General features: G+C 37.7%; 1 pseudogene; it reads left to right on the top strand.

Moving 5' to 3' along the window:
• Positions 1-432: 432 nt before the first annotated feature.
• On the top strand, positions 433-1115 carry LOC138432418 (bcl-2-like protein 1; annotated as a pseudogene).
• Positions 1116-9860: the final 8745 nt, after the last annotated feature.

The following is a 9860-nucleotide window of genomic DNA, read 5'->3' as shown; positions in this document are numbered from 1 at the left end:
CAGATAAATCCAACAAAAATCAGTTGGCTCCCTCTTCAGAAGATCCACCCCAGGAGAGCCTCCGGTGTTCAAAATAAAAAAGAAACGGCAAAATTCCAGGATAGAAAAAATTCCAATACAAACCATGGCAACTCTAAAAACCTCCAAGAAACACCACCCTCAACGTCATTGACCTTATGATCTCCTTACTAGGAATAAACAAAAACCCTTACTAATCAAGCTAAAAATCTGGTTTCTCAACAAAGAATGCCTCGGAATCCGGAAAATATTTTTGTTGCTATGTTTGCTTTGCTTGCCTTTGCTTCCCACCCCTGCCCCACCCCGCTCAAGCTGAATTAATTAATGATACTTGTTGGACGTATATACCTAAACCCCTTTTTTACTATAGGTATTTTAGACAATAGACTGGTGGAACCCATCCTTATTATAAAAATGTCTCAGAGCAACTGGGAACTAGTGGTTGACTTCCTCTCTTACAAGCTTTCCCAGAAAGGACACAGCTAGAGTCAGTTTAGTGATATGAAAGAAAACAGAACTGAGACCCCAGAAGGGACAGAATCAGATATGGAAACCTCCAGTGGCAACCCATCCTGGCACCTGGCAGATAGCCCTGCGGTGAATGGAGCCACTGGCCACAGCAGAAGCTTGGACGCCCAGAAAGTGATCCCCATGACGACAGTAAAGCAAGCCCTGAGGGAGGCAGGCAGTGAGTTTGAACTGAGGTACCAACAGACATTCAGCGACCTGACATCCCAGCTCCACATCACCCCAGGGACAGCATATCAGAGCTTTGAACAGGTAATGAATGAACCCTTCCCAGATCACGGGGTGAACTGGGGTCACATTGTGGCCTTTTTCTCCTTCAGTGCGACACGATGCATGAAAGGCATAGACAAGGAGAGACAAGTATCGGTGAGTCAGGTCACAACTTCAGTGGCCACTTACCTAAATAACCACCTAGAGCCTTGGATCCAAGAGAACGGAGGTGGGACACTTTTGTGGAACTCTACAAAAACAGTACAACAACCGAGAGCCAAAAGGGCCAAGAGCGCTTCAACCGCTGGTCCCTGACGGGCATGACTGTGGCTGGTATGGTTCTGCTGGGCTTGCTCTGAGACTCATAGTAACTATTCCTTTCATTATAGTCATTCACATTTTATACAAGCTTGTGTTCCTCTTCCTTTTGTTGTAGCTATAGAGAACTTGCAATTTAATAAGATGCTACATTTTGTGACTTATATCCATTACAAATTGTACACTTGTTTTAATTCCTCTGTTTCTTTGAAATATGAATCCCTAGAAAGAGGGTCCCGTGGCAGGACTTGCCTCTCAACTACTCACTAAATTACTCTGGCGATCTAAATGATTCATTGGATGGTTCATTCTTGACATTTAATAGTCATTTACACTACTGCCGCTGTCGCAGGCATCGCTTTACAAACCTCAATTCAAACACAAAACTTTATTCAAAATTGGACCAAAGACGCTCATACTATGTGGGCCACTCAGGCTCAGATAGATGAGGAAATTCAGGATGAAATATAGGAACTAAAAACAGCCGTCAAATGGGTCAGAGATCAATTAACAGATTTACAAAAAACAAATAATATTAAAATGTGATTGGAATTCTACTCAATTTTGTATCACCCCTGTTCAGTTCAACTGTAGTGCCTACAAATGGGAGCAAATTAAATTTCATTTGCAAGATATACATGATAATGCTTCCCTAAATGCACAATTATTACAAAAAGAAATCTTTGAAACCTTCTCTAAAAGTCTGCCCTCTTCCAATAATTTGGAAACTTTAGCTGAATAGCTAGCTGATCAATTATCTGGGCTAGACACTCGAAGATGGTTCCAAAGTATTACTCATAGTATTGGGTCTGGTGCTGTAATATTGGTAATTGTCCTGGTAATTATATTTGTTATATACCAATGCCTTTCAACAAAAATTGTTCAAACTAAACAAACTCAATTGGTCAGGGCCTTTTTTACAAAAAATAATAAAAAAGGAGGAATTGTCAGGGAACGTTTAATTTTAAGGAATCCTATATATTGTTTGCTGTTTCTCAAGGGCCTTCTGTTCCTTATCAGTTCCTGGAAAACAGGAAGGAGCAGAGCTGCCTGCAGTTCTCAGGACTGAGGTCACGAGGTGGAAGGCATACATGGATTCCTTTCAGTAACCTTTTTACTTTTCTGTACAACTACTTAGTCATGTTCCTATTTCCAGTACATGGGTTGTCTTCTGGCCCTCTGATGATTGTTATTCCCCTAGTTACTGTTGTTAAGCGTCTGGTTTCGGTGTTTTTTACTCAACTTTATTTTTCTGCCTAAAGCTTCCTTGTATGACAATATATAAGCACACGCTGCCATGAATAAAGCACCCTTGTTCCACTAGAGACTTGGGTCCCTCGCATCCTTCTTTTCTTTGCCTTCTTTTCGTCGACTCCTGTCCCCAGGTTCCGGTGTGTCAAGAAGACCATAACAAACATAGTTAAGTGCCAAAGAACTGCTAACTATTATTATTATATATGTAAGTAAGGTTTATTTTCTGGATATTATCATAGCCTTCAAAAACTGCTGCTAGATTCGTATCAAATTTGGAGAATAATCTCATGTACACGATAAGCTAGATATCACATTCAAAACTCATGCTGACTTCAGTGTCTGAAAGAAGAGAGTAGAAATACTTTTCCCTATTCCTCCCACTAGGTGCAACTGAAAATCATTAAACCGACATAGGAAGATTTTCAAAGGTAGAAAGAAGGTAGGCAATCCAGGAAACTAGAGCCCCAGGATCCACATGGTGGTGAATTCCCTTCATTTTCTTCTCACCTCATACATCCCAGGCTGGGTACTGAAGAAGCCAGCAACCCAAACATGCTAATGACAAAAACAAAAAAAGAACCTCCCAGAAAAGCTTGCCCTCCTTTCCAACAGCCCAGCAAAGGGACAGCTTAGCAAGATAGCCAACATTGAGACAATAACCACAGAAAAGCCTGCTGCCCGCAAACAAAGGCCCAGTGGAGAGTCTCAGCTTCCCCCGCCCACACCCCCTCCCTCCAACCCCCATCCTCACCCTGTGCCAGGCTGTAAGGAGGCGCCACCCTCCCCTCGAGGATGGTGTCAGAGGAGACCTAGTGGAGTCAGGACTTTTAGCACAGCTCAGTAATAACCAGGCCACCCCAACAGTGCTGGTGGAAGCCTTGTAGAAAGCAGTTGGGAGGTGTCCCTCCTCCCAGCCCAGGTGGTATCAACAGAGGCCAAGAGAGGAGACGATTTTTGACCAAAGTACAAAAGGAATTCAATGGAGGTAGAGGATAGGCTTTTTAACAAATAGCACTAAAGCAATGGGACATCTATAAGCAAAAATATATAAAGCTCAACCTAAGCCTCAAACCACTTCCAAAAAAAAAAAAAAGTCAAATCATATATTTAAAAATAAAATATATAAAATCATATATTTTAAAATAAATCATATATTTAGAAAATAACATAGGAGAAAACCAGGGGAGACCTAAACTTGGTGAAGAGTTCGTAAATATGACACCAAGAGTATAGTTCATAAAAGTGAAAAGTTGGTAAATTCAACCACATCAAAATCAAAACTTCTGCTCTGTGAAAGATCTTGTTAAGAGGATGAAAGGACAAGCTACAGAATATGAGGAACTATCTGACAAAGCACTCATCTAGAACTCTTAAATCTGAACAGTAAAAACAAACAATCCAATTAGAAAATGGGCAAAAAAACATAAGGAGACCTTTCACTGAAGATGATACATGAATGGCAAGTATGCTTGTGAAAAAAGTTCAGTGTCACTAGCTAAAAGGGAAATGCAAATTAAAGCCATGATGAAAAACCATTATATATGTCTCAGTGTGATTTAAAAAAAAGTGACAACACCAAATACTAGCCAGAATGCTGATACTTGATATACTATACATTGCTGGTAGGAATATAACATGGTGCAGCCACTTGGGAAAACAGTTTGGCAGTTTCTTAATTAAACATACATTTACCAAACAACCCAGCAATTGTACTCCTGAGCATTTATCTGGGAGATATGCAACATTATTGTAGCAGCATCATTGTAAGAGACAAAAAATGGAAACAACCAAATGTGATACTGCTGAACAGTAAAAAGAAATGAACTGTTGATAACACACAACTTGGATCTAAGGGACATTATGCTAAGTAAAAACAAACAAAAAAATCTCCAAAGGGTACATGCAGTCCATTTCTATAACATTCTGGAAATGATAAAATTTTAGAGACAAGAAATCGATTCATAGTTGCCAAAGGTTAGCCAGGATGGAGGAAGGGAGGGAATTCGATGTAGCTATAAAAGGCACTGGGGGGAGGGGGAGATCTTCGTGGTGATGGAATAGTTCTGTGTCTTGATTGCACTGATGGTTACACGAGTCTACACATGAGATAAAGAAACATAGAATTCTACACACACATCATGTCAGTGTCTAATTCCTGTCTTTGACATCATGTTATGATCATGTAAGATGGGCCATTGGGAGAAATTGAATGAAAGGTACACGGGTCTTCCACTACCTTTACAACTTCCTATGCATCTATAATTATTTCAAAATAAAAAACTTTTGCTTTCATTTCATCTGAGGGGCATTCCTAGGAAACAATGGAGACTTAAATGACTTCCAGTCAGAAGAAACACGCTCTGTCAAGGGCGGTTGAAAGCAAACTGCAATGCACAGGAGGATTAGCTACCGACCACAGGGAAATGCATGCCTTATATAGAGACTTCTGTGACCAAGAAAACAGTCATTCCTTTCCCATATGAGTTCCCAATGGGTTTAATGGTTTTTAACCCTTGACTGCAGATTAAAAACTAAGCAAGGAAGTTTAGAATGTTCAATTTTCAGCCCTATCCCCAGTGATTCTGACTGTTTTGAGTTAGGATGATCACAATTATCCTAGAAGATTCTAGAGTGCAGGATGCACTGAGAATGCCGTATTACACTAAAGAATGTAAAAGCAGTTCAGCGTCTGAAATGTGACACTCTTTTGAGCCCCATAAAGCCAAAATAAACCCAAAGAGTTACGTTATTCTAATGGTAAGGTTATTTTAAGGCCAGTTTCTGAGCTCCCAGAACCTCCTAAATCTTAATTAATGGAGCAATATTCAGAACCCAAGCAGTTTAAAAATATCATAGGTAGTTTTCAACATGTTATGTTTAAAAAGAAATTAGTATGTTATCTTTTGGATATCACTGATTCTCTCAAAATGACCCCTTTACTTTTTCATAGCTATTAATAAGATGCAGAGAAATAAGTGCTCTAAATTTCAGGTGTTAATCTGTGATGAAATGCTTCTAGAAGGGGAATTCTCTATGGTGTAAACCATGGAAAAGAGCAGCAGCGACCCTTTCATATTGCTCAGGATAGTAGAATGACAAATGTGTTCTATAAAGAGGACTTGACACAAATTTAAAAATTAAAAATCATTAAGCTTTATATTAATTACTATAATTATAAAAGGTTCTCAAAATTCCGCATTAATATTTATGGCTTCAATTAAACTTTATTTAACAACAGTTAATGATGTTCCTGAGCAAAGTTGAATATTATAGTTAATGTCTAACTGCGGTATAGGGCAAAATCCTGGAAACAGTATGAGAGCTGAAATAGAGGGTTTCTGTTCATGTCTCTATTATTCTATTCCAAGTTATTTGACCCCAGATGAGTTCTTCACCAGTTTCCTCATATGTAAATTTGAGATAATAATAGTCTGAAGAACAAAAAAAAATACTAATATGAGAAAGCACTATGCTGCAAAGTGCTAAACTGTCATTGTCATCATTATTACCATTGTTAAAATTCAATTCTTATATTTCAGTTGCCCACTTACAGGTCTACGAAATTAACTTTTAAAAAAACTCTTATTTATTTAACTAGAAGAAGCATCCAATGATCAAAATCACTGCATGGAGAATCAGTTAATTGAAGGGTGATTGTTTCCAAATTGTAAATGACTTGGGCATATTTGCTGACACTGATGAATCTTATTAATTATAACATGAAAGTAGCCAGCTCCCTTGGCATATAGTGCCATGTGGCACACAAATATTGGATGTCATTTACAGTTTTCCTTTTATAAATTTAAAAGTTGTATTTTATTTCTATGTCTAACCTTTCCATTAAAGGGAACTTCAGTTGAGCTAGTATTAAAATTTTAACTTCTAGATTAGGAGCAGATTTCTAGTAATATATATCAAGCTGTCAATATTGCATACCCTAAAGCAGTGTGGAGGGCTGTAAGATATCTGGAAGAATTTCAAAATGTCCACAGCTTGCAGTACTAATTGGAAAGTATGAGCATGATATTGAATCATGTGAGAATGAATGACATGTAAATTTTTTAAACTTCACAAATATAAAATTATACAATCCTAAATAGCTTACAAATAAACATCAATGAATGATTTGTTAGAACAATTGATAATAATTTAAGAACTAGCTGTAACTTGAATATCAAAAATCACAAATAATGTTTTAATTGGGCCAATTTTAGTATCACCTATAAATTATGACTTTTAAATTAACAAAAATATTTTTATTATACAAGTATGAGAACTTACCTTTTATCTATGTAGATACGCAACTAATATCATGTTTATATTTCAAACATATTAATTCTACATCTTTAAGAAAATTATTGTTAAAAATTAAAATTTAAAGTACGAAAGTAAACTTGGTGATCCCTTAATACTAATCATTTTCTGTACTACAGCTTTTTCTTCTTCTCCATGAAGAGATATCTACTTCAAAGTATACAAACATGAAAGTGGAAGTGTTAGTTGGTCAGTCATTGTGACCCCATGGGCTATAACCTGCCAGGTTCCTCTGTGCATAGAATTCTCCAGGCAGGAATACTGGGGTGGGTCGCCATTCTCCAGGGATTGAACCCAGGTCTCCTGCACTGCAGGCAGATTCCTTACCGTCTGAGCCACTAGGGCAGCGTACATGTGTAGTTGTCCTTACATATGCAAGCAATAATGATGTGACTGTATTGGCTCATCTGTTTTTCTTCTACCTCTCTTCCTCCCAAACAGAATTACAATATCCTATTATAAATACATATTATAAATAACATAAAATAATTACCCAAGGAAACTGAGATAAATAGAATAATGAGTTTGAAAAATGAGTTGAAGCTCTAAGTAGTTTAGAATGCACATGGCTTGGAGTACTTGCCGGAGAAGGGCTACAAATTTCGCTTTAAGGGAAAAATATGATGGGTTAATGATCCGTCAGGTCCAGATGCTCAGGGGGTGTGATTATTTCCAGTGCTGACATATGTGAGACATCTCTCCCAGGCATCCTTATAAAGCAAGACCCTCTTTTATATAGTAAATGGCATCATCAACACCACCTCTACACTAGTGATAAGTGTCACGGGCATTTCTTACAGCATCTCTCTAAGCTGACTGATGCTATAGCATCAAAGTTTAGGAAAGTTTATTTTACAGGAGTCAAAACTGTGCAGAACAGGGACCCAGTTCCCTAATGGGCAAGAAATACGGACTTGAACCATAGTGGAAGTACAGTGGCAAAATGGCTCTGTCTTAACCCACAGACAATTTTAAAGTTAACTAGAGGAAAAACTTTTATTCAAACTTTTATTTCTTATCTAACAAGACAGAATTTGGAGACAAGGGATGTTGTTAAAACATTGTTTTAGATCACAGGAGGAATACTCTGGAGCTCTTATGATAACTCCAACTGATGACTGGTTTTATTTAATCATATTTCTATGATCTAAAAATCTCAAAAGAATTTGTCAAAATAATTATCTTGACGTTGGATCAGAGAAGAAACTATTGTTCTTAAATTACGGAATTTCTTATAAAAGGAAGAACTTAATACTTGATTCAACATTTTTTAATATCATACTATCAAAGTAACAGTAATTGCACATTTATCACTCACAGTGTGAAAGGTGCTGAATTAACATTCTTTTAATAATAGCAAAATGACACTGTCCTCGGATGCAGAAATCTAGGAAAATGTTATGTAAATATTTGAGGTCAGAATTTTATCTGAAGTGTTTCGAAAAAGGAGCAAGATATTTAAATGAGACAAATGGCTTAGATGCTTAATGGAAACAGATGGACAGCAATTAGAGGGAAGGCTAAGCTCGAAGCACCACTGCGAATAGTTTCCGGCTGGAGAAGAGTGAATGATGACAGCCCAGGAATGAGAGGACCAAGAGAGGATAAGTAGAAATTGCTTACTCCAGCTCCAGTTTTACCTCAACTTCTCCATTAGTAAATAAATAAAGAAAGAATTTTAAGGTTGAAAAATAATTTAAGCAATGCTACTAGATGAAAAGGCTTCCCTAGTGGCTCAGACGGTAAAGAATCCTCCTGCAGTGTGGGAGACCTGGGCTCAATCCCAGGGTTGGAAAGATCCCCTGGAGGAGGGTACAGCAACCCACTCCAGTATTCTTGCCTGGAGAATCCCATGCACAGAGGAGCCTGGCGGGCTACAGTCCATAGGGTTGCAAAGAGTCAGACATGACTGAGGGACTAAGCCCAGCACAAAAGATGAAAGTTCACTTTAAATCATAGGATATCATTTAATCTTTCTCCCCCACCCTCCTCCCTCTCCTCTTCCTCCTTCTCTCTTTTCATTTACCACAGTCAGGATTTGTTTTATAGCTTTGTCATTTTCTTCATTTTGTAGGAAAAGGGCACAAACACTCTCACAACTGCAATCTTGGGTTAATACTGCAAAGGAGAGAGGGAAAAAAAGCAAAAACCTGTACTTTAAAGAATGGGAGGATGAGGTGGAAAGGAACTGGCTACTAACATTCATTTTCTTCATGTTCAGTAAGTCTAGCAAATCTGAATAATGCAGAAAGACAAGGGGCTAAAATGGCTTAGAGATTCCCCAGGTTCACTTTCATGAAACACTAGTTGTAAATTTCTGGTTTGGCAAATCATTTTTAACTAGAATGAGACAGGCAAGTTGGGATAAGTGTAGAACTGCACTTATTACTTGGTTTGTTCTGATTATATTTAATAATGTTGCACAATGACATTCAGAATATACCCTGCTAATGATTATCATTTCAGTTTTCTTTTTTGAGGCTACCGCTTAAATAGCCCGAGGCATTAGTGTTTTGATGGAAAATGCTGGGAGTTACTTGTAAACTGCTCACCTTCAAAATCTTGAAACATGTATCTTGATCATTAAAAACCTAATTGAAATCATGTTATGTCAAATAAGACAAATAGTACAAGAAACAATGTACATGAAGAGTGAAAATATTTGGGAGGAAAATAAATCTTTCTAATTACTCACTAGTGTTTGGGGAAAGCAGGTGCTTGTTCTTAAGGATAGTAACTTAGGAGATTCCTTGCTTTTTCAGTAATGGAAAAGCCATTGAAGTTTTCAAAACATGCATCAAGCTATAATAATAAATATTTATGTATCTTAAGTAGAACAAAAAATTTTAATTTTAAATATTAAAACAACTATAGCTTATTGAATATCAGAAAAAATAAATATTTGAAATTACCTAGATTGGTGATTAGCACCAAACTTCTTCACAGAAGATTTAGTCATACACTTTACTTTAAAGATTTATTTATTTATTGGCTGTACTGGATCTCTATCGCTGCGTGCAGGCTTTCTCTAGTTGAGGCAGCAGCAGATACTCTCTAGTTGCGGTGTGCAGGCTTCTCATTGGGATGGCTTCTCTTGCTGGAGAGCACCAACTCTAGGCACCAGGCTTCAGTAGTTGCTGTACATGGGCTCAGTAGTTGTGGCACACAACTCCATGACACATGGGATCTTCCCAGACCAGGGATCCAACTGGTTGATC

The sequence above is a fragment of the Ovis canadensis genome, chromosome 2 (assembly GCF_042477335.2).
Source record: "Ovis canadensis isolate MfBH-ARS-UI-01 breed Bighorn chromosome 2, ARS-UI_OviCan_v2, whole genome shotgun sequence".
Lineage (NCBI taxonomy): Eukaryota > Metazoa > Chordata > Mammalia > Artiodactyla > Bovidae > Ovis > Ovis canadensis.
Note: the sequence above shows the minus strand (reverse complement) of the source record. Positions and strands in the feature narration are given on the sequence as shown.